The sequence below is a fragment of the Parus major genome, chromosome 6 (genome assembly GCF_001522545.3).
Source record: "Parus major isolate Abel chromosome 6, Parus_major1.1, whole genome shotgun sequence".
NCBI lineage: Eukaryota > Metazoa > Chordata > Aves > Passeriformes > Paridae > Parus > Parus major.
Window position 1 is genome coordinate 316639 of NC_031775.1, and position 26636 is coordinate 343274.

A 26636-nucleotide genomic window follows, 5' to 3' on the forward strand; every position below is an offset into this window, starting at 1 on the left:
GCCGTTGCGCTCGCAGGCCGCGCGCGGCTCCGTTCCCGCCGTTGGGCCGTGAGGGGAGGCGGGGAGGGGAGGCCGTGAGGGGAGGGCAGAAGCGAGGCTCGGGTGAGGCCCGGGAGCGCCGCAGTGACGCTCTCCGCTCCTGGGCTGCTCGGGCACCGCGGGGCCGAACGCGGAGCTCGGCCGTCCCCTCCCATGGGGACTGCAGCCGTCTCTCGGCATGGGAACACATGTGAGAGCGAAAGTACAGAGCCCTCGTTGTGTTGCCTGACGGGTTTTAGAGTGAGAATTAAAAAAGTTGAGTGGGTTCTGGGGCAGATAGCTCCCTGAGGAGAGGTCTTGGTACGGCGTGTTTCGTCCGCCTTGCAGAGCCCTTCAGACACTTGGGCGCGTGTTGCTGCTCCTTATCCGTGTGAGGTACGGAGATCTGCAGAAGCCTCTGCTTGATCTCTGAGGGCACGAAAAGAATGAGAGCAATGAGTGGGAAGGAACTGGATCCGCCGGGGGGATGCAGGAACAAAGTGTTCTTCACACTCCAATTAAGCGTCATTAACTCGTGGGAGCGCGGAGCCGCTCCCCGCGGGTGATGGGCGCTGCTGCGGCGGGGGCAGCTCGGCCCTCCACGGCCTGCCCGCTCCAGGCGGGGCTCTGGGCCTTTGCTCTGCCCCTCCCGCAGGAAGAAATGCAGCTTTCGGAATTTCTCACTCTGGTTACAAGCTTTTCTCAGTAGCCATACGCAAGATGGGCATGGTGAAACGGGTTTTTTCACGCCTATCTCTGGTGGAACCACTAAAAGAGAAGTTTACGTGCCAGGCACATTTCTTAACACCCCCCCCCCCCCCCCTTTTTTTCTTTCATGCTTGGTACTGGGAAGAAAATCCATTGCAATTTATGTAATCGGACCGGGTTGGTAATCCAAATAAGATTTTCTTATTTAGCAGCCTCTTTACAGAAGGGTCCTACCTTTATGTAGGTCGGGAAGTGAAAAAAGGCCGGGACCAGGCTACTTCACAGCAAAGTGATTTTGTGAACTGTGAATCTATGTTTGGTGTCCTTCTGCCCTTTTGTTTAATGGAAACAATTTCACAAAATCCCAATAAATGGGATGTCTGGGTCCAGCCATTAAACACTCCTTTGTAAATAGGTAAGATTCTACAGGACTTCTTAGGGTTTGTGATTGTAGATTTACCAGTAAAGATCCAAACCAGAAATACGAAATTCATACCTAGAGAAAATGAGATTGCTGCATAGCTGACACAAGCTAAATGATGCAGCACTTTTCAGGACAGCAAATATCCGGTTTTGCTATTTAAAGGAGAAATGTGAGTGATTTACCTTTTGCCATTCTGCATCTAAGACTGGCAGGATAGCAGGAGCTGTGACACAGAGCAAATGGAGGAAAACATTTTGTTTGTTATCTTCTAAACTTCCTTTTCCCTTTATTTGTGAGCCCAACGGAGTAGTAACTGTGAATAACTACACTGTGAAATGAATTTTAAATATTGGCATTCGTTGTGCAATGTGTCCTCTGACCAGCATGTGGGGATATGCCCAAGTACTTGAAGGGAACATTATATATGCTTGCTACAATTTTATCCAAGGAAAAGTCACTTGGTATAACTGGCTTAGGACATTAAATAAAAAATATATAAAGCATGAAACTACACAGAGTGTTGCACAAATCTCAGCTTCCTTCTGTAACAGACATAGCACCAAAGCTGCCACAGTGAAGTTCTGCAGCTGCAGTGCTCAAGGGAGCTTGCACCTCAAAATTCCCAATGTCCGAACTAGCACCTGCAAAAAAAACCTCAGAGGTGCCAAATCCAGCGAAAACAAGAAATGTAAATCTGCTTAACTTCAGGGAAGGACTTTATTTCCTTCTAAGTGCCTTAGCACTGAGGGTTTCCTATTACCATTGCACAGACTTCTTATTGATGGTCCCAACAAGCAGGGAACTATTTTCAGTTCCCCTGCCATTATTAAAATAGCAATGCCTGGCTACTGCCTGGTGATAGCTGTCAGCACAATTGTGGTTTTTAAATTGTACCCCCATTAATCCCCCACTGAGATAATAAAAAAATGGGGAAATAACCATATCTAGGGTTAATTAATATGTCATTTATGTTTAATTGCTAGAAAACATCTTTCAGTTAATATATATCTTTTTGAAGGCATAAAACTTTCTGTATAGTTAATAACAGAGATGGACTCTGCTCTCTTCATCCATTTTCTCCTGGCAACAGCCAGGACATACTTTGTAAACTTTCATTCTGCATTTCAAACCCCTTTGCTTTATACTTTGACATGTCACAGACTACAGAAAATAGAAATGGGTGTCCAGAACAGCTGATAACATGAAATTAGAGATGTCAGCATTTTGCTGTGAGAAATTACCAACCTTTGTGTGAAGCCTTTGTGTAGAATATTCTTGATTAAGACAAAGAACAGGCTTTAGAATGCAAATAGCCTTACAAACAAGGGATGGTCAGACCCTTTTATGCCATTTCAGTTTTACATTTCATCCTCAGATTCTTCAGTTTCCATGCAGAGAACTCACACATACACAGAGTATGTGTTTTATATGCTTTATATCCTTTATAGCTGAGTGTGCTGTAGTCCTCTCTCTGCCCACCCTGCTCACAAACAGTTCTGATCAAATGCAAATGTGCTTACCAGTAAGACAAATTATTTATTAACTGATGGCAACGTGCTGAAACAACCTGAACAGTTTCTGACCTGTTTGTGAACATGAATCACTACAGAAATACTAAACTGACAACGTTGCAAGTTCTGTGCTTAACTCGAGGCACCTGATAAAGGGAGCTGGTTAAGGGAAAACTGAGGAGACACCTTCAATTTAAGATAAGCAAACCCAAAAACCTGCAACCCCACCACTGCCCTCGTCCTCTCAGGCCACAAACTACAGCTGAACCAAAGGAAAGCTTTTCATAGGAGGCTGAATGGAAAGAAAATGAAAAAGGATGAGGATGAACCCTGGATGTGAAGTCTGTAATGAAGGAAAGGAGCTGACCTTTGTGTTAGGGACGAAGTTCTTGCATTCACAACCCCTCGTGTGGATCCAGTGTCCCCAAGCCCACACAAGCTGGCACCGAGTGGCTCCCCTGTGCCCTGGCACTATGGCAGAAGCCACACAAGTGCTGAGGCACCTGCAGGTTGGGGCTGAAGATGCTGAACATTTCTGAGCATCCTACACAGGGTTGGGAGTGCAGCCCCTTCCCACATGTTCCTTTTGAAGTGATGTTTCGCACTATTACATGTATTTTTCTGTTATAAATAGATCAGCAGGCCAGGTGCTAACTGAGCACCAAGAAATTCCCGTGTAATCTTTTGGGTTTTTCAGTTTAAGAGCTGGATGCTGTGAGACACCAGTTCCCATGTCATTAAACTGAGCTTTTGGTCAGGCCAAAAGTGACTTTTGATTTTGAAGGTGCAATCCTTCAGGGATACAACATCAATAATTGAGCGGGTTGTGCCCTGCAGAGACCAATTTGGTAACACACTGAACCTCAGCTTATAAAATAGCTGCAAGTGGTGCCACATGCTGCTGATTCTGACATGACACTGTGTCTTTGCAGGGCAGCATGATGAAGCACCCTAAAATTAGCCTTCTTACTATTTCGTAAAGAGCAGGCAGAAAGGTAGCAGCCTGCACTGAGGAGAACAAAGAGGCACGGGACAGGACCAGAACTGAGGCTCACACACAGCCTGGTCACAGCTCTTCATGGTGAGCACTCTTGGCTTCTTTGCAAATTTCCATGTTGGATTGTTTCGTTTAATTTCTTATCCCAAGCACAGGCTGACCTGATTAGAAAGAAAGAAAGGTGCTCGTGTAAACAGAGGTGGGGAGGAAGGACCTGTTCTCTCAGGGGGGTTGGGATTCAATAGGAGGGAAAAATAACTGAAAATTACATGGATGGTCTCTTTTCTTCGGGGTGTGGTGGGAGCTAGCATTTAAATCACAGAACTGATTTTGTTGTTACTGGAATGTAACTGGGAATGGAAGAAAAAAATGGGCTGATATGAAAACTGGAAACAGCATGATCAAGTCTCTTTCTATTGAGCCAGAGTGATTTTTTTTCCTGATACTCAGTTCTATCTCTACCCCACTTACTGCTTGATAAAGTCCTAAAATAATAAGATTTGAGAGAAAAAAAAAACAAAAAAAAAAAAAACAATTCAACTTAGAGGCAGTAGGAAGATAGGGGCGTGGATGTGTTTGTGTACAGGAACAGAAATAGTGGAGGGCAAGATCCTAGACCAGACTAACAGATCTTAGGCCAGAACTTGCAGGTGAGGAGAAAAAATAAACTGTGAGGAAACATTTGAATAGAGGAGGGCACAAGAGACATGCCATGAAGAGGGATGTGAGCACTGATTTCTAGCAGGGAAGGAGGCACAGCACAGGTCTCTAGGAAGCAGAGGACCCCCCAGCAGCTGGGTGTGACAGCCTGTGGCCCCATGCCCAAACAATTGTCAGTACATGCTGTTTCCTCTATTCCTGTGGTAGCACACGGCAAAGAATAGCTGGAAGAAAATAACACCAGGGCATAAACTGTGACTGGTACATTCAAACTACATACAGCTGTTTCTGCTATTAGTTATCACTCAGAAATATGGGCCTGTTTTGCTACTCAGATATTTCTGTGCAGTAAAGATGATTGGACAGTACTCTGCTGCTTTTGTAATTTAATTTGGGACAATATTCACAATCTCACATGTATCAGAGAGGGACAATTCTATATGATCTCTTTTGTGCTGTTAGTAACCAACAGATACTTGGTGAAGCATGGACTAAATGTGCCAAAGTGGGACTGAATCTATGACATTTGTATCAACTACAGTACAGGACATCTCTGTTTGTAAAGGGAATTAAATATTCACAGTGGTCAGAGTGTTGGACAGATGGAAAATTAAATTTCTCTTGCAGATGTTGTTAAGGTGTTCCACAGAAATTGTATGTGAGCAGTCAGAATTTGAAGTCCTTGAAGGACTGTAACTCTTAATTTCCTATAATGTAAGTCTCAACCTTGGCATTAGAATAAAAAATTAAGAAAAAAAAAATTGGAGACAGACGGTGAGCTGTATGAGCTGAGCAATCAAATCCTCATAACTGTGTGAAAAATGGAATCACTGCTGCTCCCTACACACAATTCCTATGCAGAGAAACCCAGTGACTCCTCATGTTCCCAGAGGTCACCTAAGTCAATATTTACTTTATTTAGGAAAGAAAAATTGCCATAAATTTGTAATCTTTTGTTTCTCTTTACTGACACTGGAGTGGTGCAAAGTGCAGCCAATTTTGTTGTTGAATTTTTAGCACGAGTGATTTGGATGCTCCTATTTCACTGCAGAAGACTTTGGGTCCATGTTTTTGGGATAATGTTTCTTTGTTTATTTGCTCTACCAGCATAGAACAAACTGCTTCCATTTAAAACTTGAAGCTTGAAAGGGGAAGCCAAAGCAACTGTATCTCTTTTGGAAGCAGAAATAGTTGAGCAGCCACTTGTGCCAAACCCCCATTGCATTTAGCTGTGCTTTTTGCTTGGATGGGGAAGGAGCTAGCAGTGATTCATCACCTATGTCTGCCTGATGAAGGCTTTCTTGTCTTTCATGTCAGCAATTCACCAGGACACCACTAAATACAGTCCCAGGCAGAAATGATCATTTCAGGGGCACAGAATACTCCTCACTTCACACATACATACTTACTGTCCTAGAACAATAATACAGAGCTATTTTCAGCTCCTGGTCAAGGTTCTAGAGCAGCAAAATTACTCCTAGGCATACACAGACACGAATTTGGGAGTAGTCCTAGAGCTCAGGACTCAAGATTTAAGTGAGGTAGTTCCTGAGACTGTCTCAGTAAAAGACAGAGCATTTCAAGAGTATCCAAGTGACACAGCAGCTGCTGCTCACCCCATGAGCCAGCAGAGACATCCAAAACCAGACAGATTACAAGAGACTCGGCTTGAAACACCAATTTCCTCAGAAAACAGTTACACATCATATTTTAGCCAGTAGACTTACCAAAAAATATTGTGCCCAAACCTGAGATAACTTCTGCAAATATGAACAGTTCAATGCAAACACTATTGGGTGCTTCTAGCTTTTAGCAAACTCAGCCAGGCAAACTTGTGCTTTAACAGTCAGTATCAATATTACAAATTCAATTCCTTGGATTATAACATTTTCCTTTATTTTTTTTAATAAAATAAAGGAAAGGAATGCTTATTTGTCTCATGAACCAAGCTGTTGCTTTGTAGCAAGCAGCATTAGGATTAAAATTCACTTTTCTGAGAGGCAAATGATGTGGTCTTTGTCATTTTCCCTGACCTCTTGTTCAAGTTTAAGCTTTTAAATAGCTCATCACCATTATAAACCTGTTTTGTGTTGTCTTCTGTGTTTATAATAACCATAAGCATTAAAACAGTCTGTTCATGACTATAATAGTCCTGCAGAATTATAATAGGCAAGAACCTAGAAATGTTCCATTTATAGCCATTGCAAACAGTTGTAATTTCCAGTGTGTTGGATCAGCAATGACTCCTCAAGAATCCAGTATTTGGGATTAAAGTGTCTGGACAATTTTCAAGTCAAATTTATGAATATATATATGTATATATAAAATATATATACATACATACATACATATATATATATATATATATAATATATATATACATAATATATAATGTTATCTTTTGGCAAGGTTTTAGTTTAGGATAGTTAATAACATACAGTTTTAAAATCTTCATTTTTGAAACTTCCCACAGCAGTAATTTTACACCTAATTTTGACTGGATACAGAACTATTTGCCCAAGTAACAATGAAACAGATACTGTTATTATAATGATTTCTGATGTTTTCTAAAAACCCACAGCAAGTTAAAAGAAATACCTTTTGACAAATGGAATTAAATGGATTTTAAAATATAATTTAAGTATACATATTTTGAAGTGAAATTTTAAAGTTCAAGGATTATAAAATAAATTCATTTTTATAGCAAAATTTTAAATTTATTTTTAATTTTTAAATTAATTTTTTGAGAAATTAAAGATTCAAATAGTGTGCTTGACTGCTGTAATTCCTTTGGACATATATTGATCAACATAAAGAGAATAAAACCAGAAACTAGTACTATATTCCTCATCAAGTATTTTCTGATATAAACCTTTGGCTTCCTCAAATCCTCCATCTCAGGATCTAGATCAGAGAGATCTTCACAGCTCTGCAGGAGATCCAAAGGTTTTCTCTTGTGCCACAGAAAGAGACACCAAGTATTTCAGGATTAGGGAGCATGCAGTCTTTCCTGACTTTTTCAGGAAGCAATCCTGTTTGGAGCCCTGTTATCCCTCCAATAACACAATTGGAAGGAGCCTGTGGGAGTGCACAGAAAATCACTATATCTGCAAGAGACTGTCCTTAGAGTGCTCATTCTTGGGAGTCACATCATTATTATTATTATTATTATTATTATTATTATTATTATTATTATTATTATTATTATTGTTATTGTTATTATTATTATTATTGGGTTCTTGAATTTTCAACTTTATAATCTTGACTACAGCTGGGAAAACTCTGGAAGTTCTTCCTGCTGAGTCCTTTCTCTTCACCCTCAAAGCCATCATTTTCCCTGTTCTCCTTTCCTCTAAGTCAATCCCTGAGCCAGGTCACTGGCCAGTTTAAACCAGCTGAGTCTGGATGGGTTTATATCACAGCTCAGAACCCCAAAACTGAGTATGGCAGGTATGAAACACCACATTTATGCTCCTTGCATTTCATGAGAGCAGCAGTTCTGGCTCCCCTTCCACTCCAGCCCCCACTTCTCTATTCCCTCCAACACTTTAAATCCTGCTCAGCAGCAAAATGCACAACAAATCCACTCCACACAGGAGGAAGAGTTTTCATACCCACAGGTTATAAACATCCTGGTTGAGACTTTCTGAACTATGGGGCTTCAAAATATGTATTGTCATTTTCAAGAAATGGTGAGTAAAGATTTAGGTGACTGCCTCTAGTCATTTTAACATCAAACTCTCAGCCAATATGAAGGTAAATACCTCAAATGGGAATATACAAGTGGATCTACACAGGCAAGTCCGTAGATTTTCAACAGAAATGTAATAACATTTAAAGCTTATCTTTTTAACTATTTAATAAAAATATAGTCTTGGTCTTTATATCCTGTCTGACTTTACAAACTAGTAAATATTTCTGCATCATATAGATGTTTGCCTGATTTTCCATGTTGTCCTGATTTAACATTAAGAGCATTACATCTAAAATTCAGTTCAAATGTCGAATTTCCACAGCCTCACATCACCAATTAAGCATGCCAGAAAGGTTTTGTTGTGCTTTAAAAGGCATTTGCTAATCAGATTAAATGAAAAACACTTACCATATTTGCATTTTCTTTCTAAGTATCACAGTTTGAAGACTTCCAATATTTTTCCTTTTCTAAAGCAAAAAAAAAGAGAGACATTTAGAAAAGGATTTCCAAAGGCACCGTAGCCAGAAAGAGAATTCCTTTCTGTTAACTTGTGGCACAGCACAAGGCATTAATATATATCACTGAGGTTCCAGTTGGTCTAAACTTGGCTTGCAATATGCATGGTTTATCAGATCACAATGTATTTTAAATCCTGTGATAGATCTTTTGACTCCTTCTGTTGAGTAAATAATGTTTTGACTGGTATGAAATTAGATGGTTCTGGAGACTGACAACCGAGTAAGCAGAACCACTGGCCTGGGAAAGTCATTGATATTTCTGATTACAAGGTGATTTATTTGAAATAAATTAGGGGTTTTACTTAAGGTCCTAAAAGAAAAGGCATCTCCTCCTTTCTTTTTCTTATCCTCATTCTTTCTGTGTCTTACCTACTTGTGAAAAAGTCACCTGTGGCACAGCTAACCATCTGCTTGGCTATTCACAATGGCCAGTACCTCACACTGTTGTTGCTCTGAGGAAATTTTCTGAGTCATGATCATGTAAGTGAGTTTACAGTACCTGAATGCCATTTGATTCTGATAATGATTCTGATAATGATGGTGTTTCATAAGCTGCTACTAAAAACTTCCTTTAATTCTCATCTCTGTTGCTTCTGAAAGCTTGCTCATCTTTCGACATGAAAGACCCTTTTTTTTTAAAATTAAACCTGTTAAATCTGTCAGTAGAGCTGTAACCCTTAAACCCCCTGGTGTTCTGAAGCTTCATCATTATCTATAGATAAAATTTTACAGTGCATCATCATCATCATCCACATTTTTACAGTTGATGTTCTAATGCAAGTGGGTTTGGTGTTACAATGCAACATTGAAAGTGGGAAGGTGACTCAGTGGCCTGAGGGAAGGCGTTCCAGACACATGAGGCAGCAGAAGGGAGGGAGTGCCAGGATAAACCCATCTCAAGTGTGCACAGTAAGGTGACACACTCAAGTGCTGGGAAAACAGCAACTCCAGCGGTCAGAGTTTGGGAATGATACCCTAGCTATGGTTTCATATCAAAATGATCCTATTTTAAATGAAAGGAGGAAAATTTTCAAAGCCCTAGGACTCCTGCCAAGGGCTTTTCCCCTTGTCAGTGCAGTCAGGTCGCTGTGCACAGTGCACTCAGCAGGGCACAGCTCGATTCCCGAACACCACGGGCCATTCCTGACTTTTATTTCTTGGCACAAAGACTGCCACGCTTTTCTGCTGCCCCCGTGTGTCGGGATGCGAGGTTCCCTGGAGGTGTGGATCCAACCTGGCTTGGCCAGCCGTGTCCCCTTCCCTCAGCTCATCCTCTTACACCTGCAATACACGAACACAGGCTCTCCTTTCCATGGGGTTTGCTTCTGTCATATTTTAGCAAACCGGTCCCAGACCATGCTCTCCTGCTGCCTAAACCACGCATTTCTATGCAATCCACCTAACTGAACTCTTATCTCCAGCCAGTTCTCCTCACTGAACAAGGGTGTTGCTGTTCTCCAGACTGTGTGAGGTGATGCCATGACCCCAGGTTCAGAGATGAGCTGATTCTCATGCCACTGCTGATAAACACTGAAACTCTCATCTGAATGTGCCTGGAAAGCAAAAGGTCTCAAGAAATCATTTTTAAAATGTAGACTATCCATGAATGTTCTCTCCTTATTTTCATCTACCAATGATTTTAGACATTCTTATTAGGGGTGTGTCTTGTGAGGTACAATTTCGACAACACAGTTATTGAATATTTGGTCCTATTAAACATCTGACAGAGCTGGTATTTGTTTTCTAGACAGTTTTGCTTGTCTAGAACAGGTGATGCTTAAAACACCAGCCACTCATTCTGGGTTTGGGTTCTCTAAAATCCTCAGGGTCCTGATCTACACTGCCACACGCTGAGCTCCTCCTCCTGCCACCTGCCCGGCCCTCTGGGATTAATTTGCTGTGAGCCTCAGGGCCTCTAACACAGACCAAACAACACTGGAAAGACACTACTCCTAAGCAGAGAAAAGCTACTGAAGGTACCTATATTTTATAGATAATGCTTTTAGTTCAGACAGAAATCAAGATTCTTTGGGCTTATTTTCCTCATTACCATGCAACTTACATTAATCGGGTTTTCACAAATAACAGCCACACTTTGTTTTGTTCTTTCATGTTAAAACCACTTGCAAATAGACTCTCAGTGAGAGTTCCCTGTTCTTTCAGGGTTTGGGAGTTTATTTGCAGGGAACCTGGGTGAAATACTGCTCTCTGTTCTAGATGTAGTGATAAGAATAAGGAGTGAACTGTAAATCTCTGTTTGACAAATGTGTAATTGGAAATAGAGACTGTGGTTACAAATATGCCTCCCTGGACTGACTCTTAATCCACTTTTAAGAATACAATTCACAACATGTTGTTGTGTTAATCTCATCCCCAAGTCAAAAACATTCATGTTCCTGTCTCTGGACAACAGTAATGGGTTAACAAAGGCAGACACAGATGTCATATCTACTTAATATCAACCACAGAAATACCTACCAGCAGAAAAAAATTAAACTTTCCTACAAGTAACACAAGAAGAAGTCCAAATAATCAAAATATAAAGTATATAATATGGTTTTCACTGTAGAAATACTCCAGTATTTCCTTTTCCTTTAGATTTAGTTAAGCAGATACACCACTCTGTATCAGCCACTCTGACAACGTGTTCAGCTGGTATTAATTATGGCTATGAATATCCTTATTATATGTTTTGGAGATGCATGTTCTAAAGAATGGGAAAACAAATTGAAATGGATGGGCCTGTGTTTGGCTTAGTGGCCTCTCTGACACTGAATCCCAGGAAAACAAATCCATTGGTGTGTGAGATGTCGCTCACCTGTAGCAGCATCGGGCTGAGGCAGTTCCAGCCTGGGCTGGCTCAGCTGGAGACCTGAAACAACACAGCAAAATTAGCCTGGTCTGCTACACCAGGTTCCTGTCAAAAACAACAGAAGGAAAGACATGAAAGACAAGAAATAAAGGGATGAAGGAAAAGAAGACAGGGAAGGAGAGGGACCACAGTAGGAAGGCAAATCTCACACACCAAGAAGCGTCCAAAATTAGGTGAAGACAACACCAGAACTGGCATTATCAGATCCCTTCTAGGCTCTGTTTGGTCTAATCATGCCTTGCAATCAGGACAGTGAAATCCTATAGTGTGAAAATGGATCCCACAGTCTCTGGTGATGCTGGGAGCAGTAGCCCTGACTGTAAATCTCTTTTCAATCAAGCTGTTTGTTTGGCATCAGTGTCAAATCAAGCTTCCTCCTGCTTCACTTGCCCAAAGAAAGTCATGAATGGGGGAGCACATACTCAGTAATCAAACCCAGCTTCTGGGTTGTTTAAATCATTGTTTTCTGATCTTGTGCTTCTGTCAATTACCAGACATAATCTCCAATACATTGAACCATATAGATAAGAGTCATCATTAGTTTTATCTCAATTTCTGAATTATTTTTTAAAACCAGTCTGATATAAGTGCTTGCATCAAACTTTTGCTTTTTGGGCAGCTGCCAGTCTCTGTGTGTTGGTATTTGCTCTACAATCATTGAGATGTGAGGGTGCTGAGCACGGGAGGAAGGCTGCTGTGAGCCAAACTCTGCACCCAGCCATGATGGTAGCTGCCAGGAGATCCTCCTCAGCCACGTGAGCCTTTCCAGGGAGAGCTCATGTGTGTTCTATTTGAACCATAAAGAGAAACTATCCACTTGAAAATCTGAATCCTAGCAGCTTGTAAAATGTTGGTTAGATATCCCAACATTAAAAAAACCCCACATGTAATTTCCCTTAGAAAAGGAAGAATGTAGGAGAAGCTAATGAAATATTAACTGTACAGGAACAGCAAAATGCCTGTGAATGCTTTTTTGCTAACTCTTTAGTGTCACAGGCGTTTTTGAAAGGCTGATATTTGTAAGATAATGTTGTACAATGGCTAATAACAGACAAGAAAAAAATATCATTATTTAAAATAAGGACATGGTGTTCTCCATATTTTATTAGGCAGGGAATCTGCCTTAAAGAACCCAACACTTTTACAATTGAGTTGAAGCTTTTTACAAGAAAAGGGATTTTCTTGTAAAATCAGCTTTTACAATTGCCACCCATACCATCAATTACTTCATGTTCTGGGGATTATCTATCTTTATAACATTTTTCAGCTGTACTTTGCCTACTGCAACAAAGCAAACTACTGGTATATTTTGAATAATAATATAACTGAATAATTTTGAAAAGCAAATAGATAGAATGCTGGGGTACAAGAGGTTGTGGTTCTGTGTGGATGACTGGAAGATTGCTTTCATTACTGTAGTTAAAACTTTCTGGAAAAGTCTGACTCCCCTCCTACTGATGATAGTGACTGAACAAGCTCTGATTTTATTGGAAACAGCATCAGGGCCCCATAAATCACTAGTACATTTTATCTAAATAATAAATAAGACTGAAAAATTCTCTGCCAACACTTGGGCAATCCTCAGATGAGGTGAGGATTGAAGCTGTGATAAAGTCTGGTTTGGGCTGGGTGCAAGGAATGTTGTAACATTATTATTTGTACTTTCTATAGAAAAGAGGTACCATTTCTATCATCCTTCTAATATGTCTCTGCTTCTAAAATTAGAATCCAAATTAGGATTACACAATACCTGGCAGACTCATGGTAAGAGATGTGCTGCATAGTGATATGAATAGAAAATACCCAACTCATCTTACACAAGGTTTGTAAATCACTTGAAATAGCTTTTCCAGGAACATCCAGAAATTTGACATTAACACTTTTCTTACCAAAGGCATAAGGGCCTGAAGATAATTCACTGAAGTCTATAAAAGAGAAACAGGGCTTGCCACTGCTGTTCAAATTAACCAGCTTTTAACTGTAGCTATTAAAGCAGCAACAGCCACTGATGCTTCAAGAAAAGACATCACTGCTCTTGCCCGAAGCTGCAGAGGTCAGGAGTAATTCAGTGCCCTTGGAACAGTCTAACAAATAGCAAAGTGGCCACTTTGAGAGTCAACATTCATACCTGGCCAGCAGAATGGTCACAGTGTAAGCCTCTCTTCTGCAGGTACTCCTTCAGCCCATTAGAACAAGCCTGGCTGATGCACTGCTACACACTGCCTGTTAGAAAGAAATCTGATCAGCCTTGGGAAGAGCAGGATCAGCTCCTGCTGGGATGCAAACCAGGAGTGGGCAGCAAAAATTTGCTCCACAGGGCTCTGGATGATACTTCTTCTCTGCTTTTAATGTTGCACTTCTCACTCCTGGATTTCTCAGCTCCTCTGAGCCGAGCTCCTTTGGGACACTCCTCCATGGGAGCTCCGTTTATCTCAGTTCTCTGGGCCTGAAGAAAACTCCAAAGCTCGTTAGGATCTTGTTTCTCCTGTTTATTAGGATGTTCTCACACAACTTGGCAGGTCTCTCCAGACTTTCTGCACAAGTTCAGTTCACCATAACCTGCCTCACTTTGGCTCTGAAGGCACAAAATGGCCCAAACCAGGCGGCTGTTTCATCTTTATATCCATTTTTACCCAATTAACAATAGACAGGTGAATTGTTTCTATAAATTAACAAATGAGTTTTCTATATCTACTTACACAATTAAAACTGTCACTGACTTTCAACCAATCACTCTTTGTGCTTCTAAAAACTGCAGAATCCTGGAGAAGAAGGAAGAAGGAGAGCTAAGAACTTACACCCTTTTTCCTCCATCTTTACTCCATGTATTAAACCCTCTAAAATCTCTATTTTTCACTTCAGTGCCATCCTAAACATTCTACTACTTTCTACTTAATTTTTTATCAATCCTGGTTTACCCAGGGATATTTGGAAGCCTTTCTGTCAGTGACAAACAAGATTAATGTCTTTTTGGAGAACAGGACAGACAGAGAAATGTCTCTCCATTTCTGGATTCCTACACTGGAGAGATCTGCAAAATCACTGGAACTTGACTGCAAAGGGCCTTGAGGAAGCTTTCAAAGAAATGGAATGTCTCATTTCATGGTTCAGCACATGCCATTAGTAGAATAGTATTCATTTCATCCTAACATCTAGAAAATCAAGAATTTTCCATTCCTGATAAATCCTTAGGTTGACAAATACAGTTGGATAATCCTACTGAGGAATAACAGCCAACCAGCCATGTACAAAGTTCCATTTTAAACTCGCTTCTTGTGAGTCTTGTTTGAGATTGTGAAGGTAGTTTGGGCTTTGACAGCCAAGATCTGGAGAGAAATAGTGTTCATGTAATTTATTCCAGGACACTATGCCTCATTCTTCTGCCAGCCAGCAAAGACAAAAAGGACATAAAGCTGGAGGTCATCATATTTTGACATGATTTTTTTAGTGCTCAGCAGGCAAAAGCCCAATTTCAATTTTTTCTATAAATGTAGACAGAGGAGCCACTGTATTGCCATGGGCTTTAGACTGTTACTTACAAACTAGTGAACCTGAAATTCTCTGGTGCTGCTCTATCAAAATGCCAGCTCTGAAAGACCTGGCACATTCACTGTGTATGCTCCAATTTTTTGCTGAAATTTTTGGCCTTGTACACCATCTGCTATTTCAATGGTCTGTCTGCCACAGTAAAGCCTCATAACTTTTTGTGGTTTCTCAATGCTGTACTTTCTACATAACCCTGAGCTTATCTGTCACTCAGATTATTCAATGATTTTGCAATTCTATAATCTTAAACTCTGTCTTAAAGTGGAAACTTTTTGCATTTTTTTTCATCAGCTTGAATAATGTTGCTTATCATGCACAAACAGCACACAAACAGCAAGACTCCATGGTAATAATTGCATCTCAGCAGAATTCCTTGTAGGTTTACAATTAGTACATCAGGCTTTGTTTTCAGGCTGCAGATTTTGTAGCCTAAACATCTACAGACGCTGTCCAAACCACAGCAGCACGGGGTACAGTATCAACAGGCAGCTCCTGCCAGCACTGTATGGCTCACATCTACTGTTACAGATACTATAAAGAATATCTTAGATCTCTGTTCCAGGTATGAAGTTACATCAGACATCACCCAACCCAGAAAATGCCTCACCTGTGCCCAAAAGAAGGGCTGACTTCACTACACAAGCTTCCCATATCTTCCCCACAAGCTCGTGCTCATGGGGTGTTCTGTCAGTGGTGTTTGTGCTGGTTTTTGCTGGGCTAGAGTTAGGTTTTTCCCCATGGCAGCTGTGCTCTGGCTGTGTGCTGGCAGCAGTGCTGGTGACACAGGGATGTCTTGTTCCCCTGGCCCTGGCCCCAGCCCTGCAGCGAGGGGCTGGAGGGGACACAGCCAGGACACTGAGCCCAAGTGACCCAAGGGATGTCCCAGAGCCTGTGGGGCCGTGCCCAGCACACAGAGCTGGGCCAGGAGGAGAGGGACATTCCAGGGACACTCAGAGTCATGGAGTTTTGTCTTCCCATGTCACCATTACATGGGATGGGCCCTGCTCTCCTGGGGATGGATGAACACCTGCCCAACCATGGGAAGTAGGGAATGAAATAGGAGCAGGCAGATCCATCAGGCCAATGCATGGCTCTGAGGTTGGTCTCAGTGGAAAAACGTGGGGGTTGTTGACCATGGGAAGATGTACTCAACAGCTGCTCTGCTCTGACACCTGACTGGGTGCACCAGTCTCAGGGTGGAAAAGCAGCTCTAGCACAGGGGCTAGCAGGCTCATTCACAGAGCTTTAAACCAGCTTGGAAGAGGGAAAGGGACATAACCAGGCTCACCAGTGCCAAGGGATGGGATGCTGTGCCAAAACTCGAAATGATCGCTTACAGATCCCTCCATCTGCCTCACAAGGTGCTGGCTACAAAGTACCACACCTCAAATGTTCCTAATGCACACAGTAGCAGGGACAAACAAGAGCAGCTCCTGGCTTTGGCCCAGTCCTGGAGTCTGACATCATTGTATGAGTGAAACCTGGAGTGATGAGTCCTGTGCCTGGAATTCCCTGTTGGATGCTCACAGGCTCTTCAGGTGGGAGAGGCAGGGCAGAAGAGGCAGAGGGGAGGTGCTGCATGGAATAGAAGGGCTTGGATGTATGGAGCTCGTGGGAAGGACACAGTTGAGAGCCTCTGGATAAAATTGAGGGGCAAAACGAGTAACAGGGATGTCACCATGGGAGCCTTCTACCGACCTCCTGTGCAGGACAATGACACTGACAAATTTTCCTTTGAGCATCTGTGGGATGCTTCCAAGTCAACTCTCTGTGTCCTCATGGGGGATTTCTACTCTCTGCCAGAAATTAACTGCTACAACCCACACCAGAAAATTCCTAAAAATCCCAGATGACAACTTTATGGAACAGGTCCTGAGGAAGCCGACTCGGAAAGATGCCCTCATTGACCTGCTGCTTGTCAACAGGGAGGATCTTGTGAGCAAAGTGGGGATTGGGGCTGTCTTGGCCACAGTAACCATGAAGTGATTGAGTTTAAAATCTGTGTTGACAGGAGGAAAAGTGCCAGCAGAATTTCAACCCTAGGCATGAGGAGAGCAGACTTCAGGCAGTTCAGGGAATTAGTCAGCAAGGTCCCCTGGGAATATATTTTTGCAGGTGCTGGGGTCCATCAGTGCTGGTCATGGTTTTTAAAGATCACCTCCCAAGTGCTCAGTGACTCCCAAATGTTGGAAGTCAGGCTGGTGAGGCAGAACAGGAATCATCTCCTGGAAATAAGGCAAAACAGGAAGGTGCATGTCCAGTGGAAGCAAGGCCAGGAGACACAGGAAGAATACAGATATGTTGCTTGCCACTGTAGGGGTAAAATTCACGAGGCCAAAGCTCAACTAGAGTTGAAACTGACAGAACTGTAGGAGACAATGAAAAGGGTTTTTTTCAAATAGAATAATGGTAAGAGACAGTGTAGAAATAACACCAGCCCCTTCCAGGATGAGGATGGTCACCTCACAAACGGGGACATGGACAAGGCAGAGCTGTGTAACACATTCTTTACAACACGGGTGATGGACCAAGGGGGTCTCGATGCCTTGAGCTGGAGGACCATGGCTGAGAGAATGCTCAATTTCCAGCTGACCCTAAAACTGTGCAGGATCTGCTGCTCCAGTTGGATCCCTACAAATCCATGGGGCCTGATGGGATTCATCCAAGAATCCACAAAGAACAGATGATGTCATTGCAAAGCCTCTCTCTGTGATTTCTGAGCAATGTTGGGAATCCCAGCTAACTGGAAGCTGGCAAATGTTGTCCCAGTTTTCAAGAAGGGAGAGAAAGAGGACCCTGGAAATGAAAGCTGTCAGTGCCTGGCAGTGCTATGGAGAAGATTATTCTGGGAGGCATTGAAAAACACCTGAAAGAATGCAGTTGTTGGTCACAGCCAGCACAGCTTTGTGAGAGAGAAGTCCTGCTTATCAAACCTTTTATGACAAGGTAGCCCACCAAGCTGCTCACGGGAAGCCTGTTGATGCCATCGTTCTGCATTGCAGTAAATCTGAAATTTTGATGCTGTCTCTCCCAGGATCCTTCTGGACAAAATGTCCATCCCACAGACACGTTATGGGATGGGAGAACAACCGGCTCACGGGTCAGGTGCAACGGGTGACGGTCGATGGGGTCACTGACAGACATCAGACTGGTGACCTGTCACAAGTGGGGCTCCATCCTCAGCCCTGTGTTCTTCAACATCTTCATAAATGACTTGGATGCAGGACTGGAAGGGATACTGAGCAAATTTACAGATGATACAAAGCTGGGAGGAGCTGCTGACTCTGCTGGAGGCAGGGAGGCCTTGCAGAGAGACCTCGACAGATTGGAGGACTGGGTAATCATCAAACATACGAAATTCAGCAGGGGAAAGGGTTGGATTCTGAACCTGGCACAGGGCAACCATCTCTCCTCTGTGGTGACCAGCGACAGGACCTGGACAAACAGCCTGAACCTGTGCCAGGGGAAGTTTAGGATGAGTTTTAGAAAACGGCTTTTGAAGCAGAAGGTGGCTGGGGACTGGAACAGGATCCCCAGGGGAGTGGCCAGAGCCCCAAGCCTGACAGACCTCAAGGAGCGTTTGGACAATGCTCTCAGGCACTCTTGGGGAAGGTTCTGTGCAGGACCAGGAGTTGGACTTGATGATCTTTAAGGATCCCTTCTAACTCAGCTTACTTTATGATTTTATGTGAAACCCTTGCTGTTATCTGCTTGTGTGCACAACTTCTGTTTTATTTATTAAACTGCCTTTATCTGAGTCTGTAAGTTTCCTCACTTTCTCTCTTCTGAATGCTTCAGGAAATTTTACATGCAATAATTGCCTTCCTCTCTGATTTTTGTACTGTTATGACTCATAAAATAACTTTCTGAAGAGCTCCATTCCACAGGTGAACACCTTTTCTAGCACAGGTGTTCACTTGATAATGTTTTGAGAGATTTGGGAGAAGGTCAAGAAGCCAGCTCTTACATCATTAGCTATGAACAGGCTTATATATCAATTCCCCATCATAAATGCATAATATTTTAGTAATATTTTAAACTCAGAATTGTGACAAGCATTTTTAATAAAATATCAACAATCCAGCAGGGTGACAAACTGTTTAAAATGACAGACCACTTTTTGTGTAGGAAGAGTAGAAATGAAAATTTTCATCTCTGTCTTTACCAAGTGATGTGGCAGGTTTTAGCCAGTCAAGGTTTAAAGCAATGAAATTCTATATAGCAACAGGGTTTCTCTGTGTACTGGTTCAAGTGTGTCAAAGTTATTCCACCTGTGTTTCTCTCTCAGTTTTATTTACTGCTTAGTTTTGATTGCCTCTTTTAATTGCTTTTCCTCCATCAGTTCATTTCTGTGCATTCCATAACAAATTTAGACGTTCTAGCTTTTTGAGCATCTGTATTTTCGGGTCATCCTGAAGGATTTCCGCACTGTTTCGCTCTGTTTATTAAACAGAACACTCTGATGAAGTCAGGAATATTTTACTATCTAAATCACACATTTGCAGAGTTTGCCTTCGGAGCTGCAAAACCTTTATGTCGTTCCCAGCTGATGGTTTTCCCTGCGACCGTAACCTTGGAGCTCTGATGGAAACTTAACCAAAGAGCCATCACTAGTAATTTGAAAAGGCTGAAGCCTAAAGCAGCTGCCAAGAGCGATACAATGCCACCACAGAGCCTCTTGGATGAATCAGCAAAACCCACATATGCATCTATAGGGGCTGTTGCACGAGCCAGGAGCAGGCACTTGTGCCCATAGGTGCTGTGGGAGCAGCGGATTCCCTGTCCAATGAGGTGGAATGCTCCGCGGGCACATGGTTTACACTGCTCAAAATAACTTGGGACCTGCAAACTGACAAATGCTATTGCTCCGGTGGTGACAGGTTGTCCAGCTCCTTCCAGCCATCCTCACAATAACCAAGGTTAACTTCCTTCACTCTTTATGGACTCCTCCTAGCTGTTTCTGTTCCTGAGGACTCGGAGGATCCCCTCGCTTCCTTAACTTTAATCTCACACTTCTGGATAACTGTCAGCGCTACTCACTGCCAGGGCTGGGCAGCAGCAGCAGCTGGAGGAATTAAAAAAAGGTAATCCCTCAATTTCAGATTGGTCTACATTTTGGTTTTGCAGAGTGTGGCAGAAGGGTTTGATAAGATATATATTTGAATGCTAATTTTAGCTGCTAAGGCGTATACAGGGAACAGATACCTTTTAAACTGACTGAGATTGTGCTGAGGTAGGTGCATGGCAGTGAAAGAGAAACGGTGTTCTGAGGAATTCTGAAGGACCTGAATAGCATTGGTGGGGTTCTCAAAATCCCTCGGAGCCACTCTGACTCCTCTAAAGAGTCAACAAGATTCTAATGACCTGAAAAGTTCCTTGCTGGGATTCTTCCCTCTTCCTGCTCATCTTCCCTTCATGAAATAATGGAGGAGTGAAATATTTACATTCTTGTACTCAGCCTTAAACCAAGATGCCGTAATTTGGAATTCCTTCTTAAGCAAAATCAAACCTAATTTAATGTGACCCCCCCCCCCCATAGTTAAATGCTTTCTATTTATTTAATTATTTATTCTGTCATGTAAAATGACCCCTGTGGCTATATTTAGTGCAGGGAGATCTGCTCTCTGGATTAATGTACACAACAGCTGCAGAAACAGTCCTGCTAGAAGGGCATAGCTCTCACCCTTGAGCTCTCACTATCTCCTCTGCTCTCTTTCTCTCTCTCAGAAAAGTATTTGACTGTCAGTAGCAAATGTTTGGCCCAATATATTGCAACATTAAGCAGTAATCAGAAGCTCATGTTAAGTTTTACCAAATAATACATCAACAATTGACAGAGAACAGAAAGGCTCCTGAGCATATGTTACTAGAACATTACACAGATCGTGCTAGAGACACTGATTTCTTTATCAGCAGTTTTGTTTGGGTCATTTGGTTTACATTTGTGAAGATGCTCTAGAGTTTAAGAGTGAAAACAAAACCAGCAAGTTTTAATGGAACAATTTCATAAACCTCAACTCTGCTCTTCTCCCTCTCCTACACCACCTGAAGGTTCCTAAGGTCAGGATATTTCTTTGGTTTTGTCTGTCTTTAATTTGTTTGGTTTTCAGCTAACAAAATTAAACAGCAATAGCAAGTGTGGTCATTCCTGTAGCTGAGCAAAGTAATATTTACATATAAAAAAAAAATTTATAGTCAGTTCAGGAGTTAGGTCTTGCACATGGCAGAGTGTACCAAGCACAAAGGGGAACTGTGTGCTCTGTGCTGGTTTTTATTCCTGTGCATTCTTTAGAGATTTTACAGCAGGTCTTGCTGTGGTACTGAAGGAATCCTTTTTTTATCAACAGCTGATAACAATTAGTAGTCTAGGCATGTTTGCACATAGATACTACATTAAGATTTTTTTTTTAAATGTACACAATACTATAAAGGCAATTGGGCAATGCAACCTCAATTGTAATCTAAACCATGGGGTGGGGGGAAAGAAAAAAAAAGAAACCATTTTACTTTTCTGTTTAAAACTTAACTGGGTTAGTGCTTGCTTTCATAAACAGGAATATTGGACAGGACTGGGAAAATTATTCCTGTAGAATAGAAATCTCATCTAAACATTGCAGTTTGAAAATATGATTAAAATACGAAGGCTTTTATGTTACAATGTTGTTAGAGAGACTGTTGAAAATACATCAAAAAGACAGAACAGTGGACAAAAAGGAAGGCACAACTGAAAAAGCTGAGGAGAAAAATGCAATCCAGACTTCTTCTGTGTCGAATTTAACGCTTAAATTCCCTTTTCCACCGGGAACCCCTATTTGTAGGAAAGCTGTAGCAGTCCTCAAGCACATGATGTGTGGGTTTCTGCACTGCTCCCACATCCTGCCAGCAGGACTCACAGAAATGACTGAAATCATTTGGCTCACAACCATGAGAAAAGGTGTGCAGGGTGCTGTGTCTGTGTTTGAACCAGGATGAATGAATATTGGTGCCTGTTAGTTATATTTTCATTGAGGAATTCCCTATGTACATTCAGCACCAAATTGTGCATCTCTGCTGCAACTGTTTTGGCCTTTCATATCAACTTTTTCTCCTATGGACAATCCTTGAAGGAAAGAGGGTTATATACATTACTTGAATCAATAAAAACTTGTTCTACACTGTGAGCACTTGAAGTACACCTGATATCTGAGGCCTGGCTGTGGGAGAGGAGGATGCAGAAGCATCCCAGGCAGGCCTCAAAAGAGCCATCACCTGTCTTCCTTTCTCAATTTCTAATTTAAAAATCACCTGAAAATGTATTTGTTTCATTGAGATGTTGTTCCTTCAAGATACTGTTTGCCTTGCAGTTCATGGAGATTCACTGAGGAGCAAAAGGGAACTTGAGACATGGGATAAAGGGTCTCAGTTCTCATTTTGAGAATTATTGAGGGACAGTATTAATTAACGAAATAAGGAAGACTTTTTGTGATCAGAGTGAAAAATAAAAGGCCTTTTCATTATATGAGAGTATAAAAGAAGTTAGAGGGCACTTAATGTGCTTTTCCCTTGAAACAGAGTTGGGTATTTCCTCCTGCTCAGGGTGCCCAATACTGTAACAGTGAGGTCATGGGCCAGGGCACAACTCCAAGTGCACACAGGGCTCTTGCAGAGTCTGCCCCAGAGTAACTTGGGGAGAGGATTTATCCCATCCCATTTCTGAGGGATTTTGTTTCCATGAGAAGTTGTTACACTCCTGAGCCTGGAGATTCTCTGTTTTCCATATTTAATTACATTACTTGGAACTGGGAGTTTAGTTATCTGACTCATTACAAGGAATGGAAATCAAAGCCACTCAAGTGTCTGAAACAGAAAAGTAAACCGCCCTCCTGCACACAGTTTTCTAAACACTGTTTTAAAGAGCTCTCACACACACACCCCCAAGCACACAGAGGTGCTAACCTAAGTCCTCTACCCCAGCCTAACCCTTCCTGTGTCTGGAGGCTCAGAGCTGTCTTGCAGCAGCCACAGCTTGTCAACATTGTCACCAGAATTGGTGACAATGGCATCTGCTAAGTGAGAATTCCTGCAGGCACACCAGAATGCCACTGTCATCATCCATGGTCTGCAAGGCAGATGTGTCAACCCTTGCCTTGTTTTTCATACAGTTGGAACAGCCCCATAAATGTTAAACTCTCCGTGGGTAAATGCAATTTACGTGCAATTAAATTAATCCCGAAGCAGATATGGCCTCTAGTATTTGCTAATTTTTCTGGTTTCCACACTGAGGTGCTGGGCATGCAGAGAGTTGCTGTGTAAAGGCCAGAAATTTGAAAAATTATCTTTAGGGCATCAAGCATTAGAAGCTGTTCTCACCAAATAAAACAGAGATACATCAGATATATCTGGGATTCCTTTAAGCTTGCAGAGATTTCACTGGTGCTGTTTCTGTAGGAAAAGCTCAGATTCCTTCAGTGGTGACTCAGGAATGAGTCTAAGAAAACTCAGACAAGAAGAAATTCAAGTGTTTGGAGTCACACTCTGCAAGACCCCCGTGGCACATATTCCCTCCCTTCCATGTAAAGATTTTCAGGTCAAGCCACTGCCAAAACAAACTGTGGAAACCAATTCTACCTTTGTGAATATTTAATCCTAAAGATCACTTGGCTAATAAGAGAACATTGCCATAACTATAGGCTCTTGGAAACTCAAAGCTTGTTCAATTAGTTGCCTAATGGAAACTGAATTAGCAGAGTGAAGAAATTCATGGAGTCAGTTTTGTTCATGCCATGCTCTGGTGCCTTTCGAGACAGCAGGTGCCCAAGGTCAGTGCAGCTGGTGTCCCAGGAAAGCCAAAAATGCTGCCCTCACACTGTGGTTTGGGGCTGTAGGTAATGAGCCAGTGAAGAATAGAGACCCAGAGGCTGCTGCTGGCCCCATTTCCCCCCCCAAAGAACAGCAATTAAAGACATTACCTGTAACCAGCAATGCAAGTCCTGCCCTTGATACAGCTTCATCACAATGCTTTTCCAGTCAGCACAATGATTGGTGCTTTCACTGCCACCACAGGTTGCTGTCCACTGTGTTTTGACTGGTTTGTCCTTCTTACTGCCTGCTCAACACAGTTATCTGCACTTATCTGCTCAGCAGAGACATCTGCAATTACAATTAGCACAGTTCTTTGGGGGGGAAAAAAAACCCCAACACAACAAACTGGGCATTTCTCAAGGCAAAAGCAAGGCAGAATTAATAACTGTAATGGGATTGCTTGGTAGCCTCACAGCAACACCCACTGAAACTTAACGTTTTCCATTCAATTAAAAATATCAAATAATTCAAAATATTTTAAGACAATCGCTGCCTCAAAGTGCTACATTTGACTAGAACCCAACTACTTCATTCCTAAAAATAGAATAAAAAGTCATCTTCTACAAGCTGAAAATAGAGAAGAGTTAGATTTAAAATTCTGACCCTGGGTGAGCTCTAAAGAAAAGTGATGGCCCTCTAAGTATTGAGAATTTGGCATCAGATTTGTTCTCATTAATATCTTGCTTTCCAATTCTAGAAGAACTCTGCTCCCTTCTACCTCTTCTGCTCCAGTGGGCAGAAGGAAGGAAGTTGTTCCAGGTTCTTAGCTGGGGAACTGTTTGTTCTCCTCCCTTTGCTATCAGACAACGGTTTCCTCACTAGGATTTTACAAGCTAGAATTATAAAACTATTTTGCCTAAACAGATCTTTGAGAGTAGCTCCTGATGTTGCAGCAACACTCCTTTAGCAAATTAGCAGAAATGATTTCTTTCATGTTTCAATGCTTTCAATTCATCAAAAGATGAATAGAAGATATCCAAGAACAAAGTCTCAAATAACCAGACTGAACACACAATTGCTTTACTATGGTTTCCTGCAGAAAAGCTACACTGTGATTAACAACCTCTGTTGAAACAGACACAGCAACAGAGGAAAATGAAACCCTGAATAGGCTCAATATAACTTTCATATACTCTTTAGACAAAAACATTGCAGGAGTTCTTCAAGTTCATTTGACTTCAGGTTTTGATCACACAATATTCCTTCCCTACTTGGAGCATGCAGTGTCCTCTAAAGATCTGCATCACCTTTTTTCAGCTCTGATGACCTTTCCAGACACTGAGATGAAGATGTGCCATTCTGAAATGCTGCAGAAAGTGTGGCCAAGAAATGCAGCAAGCTCAATTTTGCCACCTTGTAAAATCCATACTTCTCCAGCCACGTAAAATACAACCTTCCACTGTGTCCTGTAAAGCTACCAAGAGCTGGATGTTCTAATTCAGCCAGAGCCTCGTGTGGAAAGGTTCTAGGGCTGCAGTTCATTCATGGGACAGGTCTGTCTTCCAGGCTGTAAACTCCTTATGTTAAATGTATTTAAACTCTTGGGAGCTGAAACTAGCTTTAGCTGTGACCTTTCCAGCACATAATCTGTGATCAGCACATAAACAAGCTGAGAGAGGCCCTGAAACACGTTCAGCTGCACTCAGGTGCCACAGCTGCCCAAGGAGGGAAAGCTGAGCAAGCAAAAGCAGTTTCTACTGAGCAGGAACTTTAAACCTCATGGAGGCCTCTTTGTACTCTTAAGAGGTTAAATTATAAACCCTGTCCAGTCATGAAACAGCTCATGATATTATCTCGTGTGGGCTTCCCAAATCAATGTTCTCTATGTGCCACAGATAATTTAATGCCAAGTGTTCAATTAGTATCACAGACCCTGGCTCAGCTGCAGGGACTGGACAGGGTGCTTAAAAGCCTACAGTTTATATTCAAAATATATTAAATATGGCATTTTATTCCTCATTCTTTGTACAGGTACAAATTTAGAAATATTTTGATTGGGTGCCTCTGTAGTCTTAGTGATTTTCTTTGTCTCATATTATGAAAATAAAAGCAACAAATCTAAAATGCCCAAAATTTACATAAGGAAAAGGATTTCAGTATAAAAAATGTGCCTCAAGCAGAGGGATTAAGGTCTCAAAATGCACATCTGATTATGATAGCTCTATGTTCATTCATTGAAGAAGAATATAAACAACTTAAGTTGAAACCTTCCTTTTTGTAAATAAAGAATGAGGGCTGGCACTCACACTCCAGGGAGAAATACTGCAATATTATATGAATCAGGATGACCTAAGAACATGATTCTGAAAGCTCTGTAGTACAAATTATGTTTCCATCAAATAATGACACAGCTCTATACTTACTTTAAATAAATAATGACATAGTTCTCTACTTACTTTAAACAGCTTATTAGAAATAATACTGGATTTAGGAAGCTATGGAGCACCATTATAGCTTCCTATAATGCATTAAAAATTGTCATTATAGAATATTTTAGTTCTTTCTCCTTCCCCCTCACATCCCTCTTACGATTTTGAGGGTTCATTTACTTACTACTTCAGTGCTTTTCAAGCTAAATTTACTTCACTTTAAAGTACTGTTATTCTCAACAACTTTCAGTCCCTGAAATAGCCAACACTTAATCTATCCCATGAGATTGTTTCTTAGCTAAGAAACACATCAGCAATGATGAAGACTTGACATTGAAACTCAGTTAATAGCTCTGTAGCTGAAGTTTTGCCTTGCACAGAGTAGGAAATACCACACTTAATTTATGTGAGGCTACTGACAGCAGAAAGTGATGAAAGATGAACTTTACTGGGTAAAAGCAACAGTGTCTGGCAGGAT

At 41.7% G+C, this 26636-nt stretch overlaps 1 protein-coding gene and 1 long non-coding RNA gene across 2 annotated transcripts in view; one reads left to right on the forward strand and one right to left on the reverse strand.

The window, feature by feature from the left end:
* Positions 1 to 875: 875 nt before the first annotated feature.
* LOC117244655 overlaps positions 876 to 26636 on the reverse strand; it is a 50302-nt gene continuing 24541 nt past the window's right edge. The window contains exons 5-8 of the long non-coding RNA XR_004498131.1: positions 13531 to 13625; positions 11349 to 11402; positions 8421 to 8479; positions 876 to 3819 (exon numbers count right to left, since the gene is read on the reverse strand). This is a non-coding gene — a long non-coding RNA (uncharacterized LOC117244655). The remainder of the gene's footprint in view (positions 3820 to 8420; positions 8480 to 11348; positions 11403 to 13530; positions 13626 to 26636) is intronic.
* MYPN (myopalladin) overlaps positions 19545 to 26636 on the forward strand; it is a 48417-nt gene continuing 41325 nt past the window's right edge. Inside the window, exon 1 of the mRNA XM_015632623.3 lies at positions 19545 to 20032. The gene's annotated coding sequence lies outside the window, so the exon portion shown is untranslated. The remainder of the gene's footprint in view (positions 20033 to 26636) is intronic.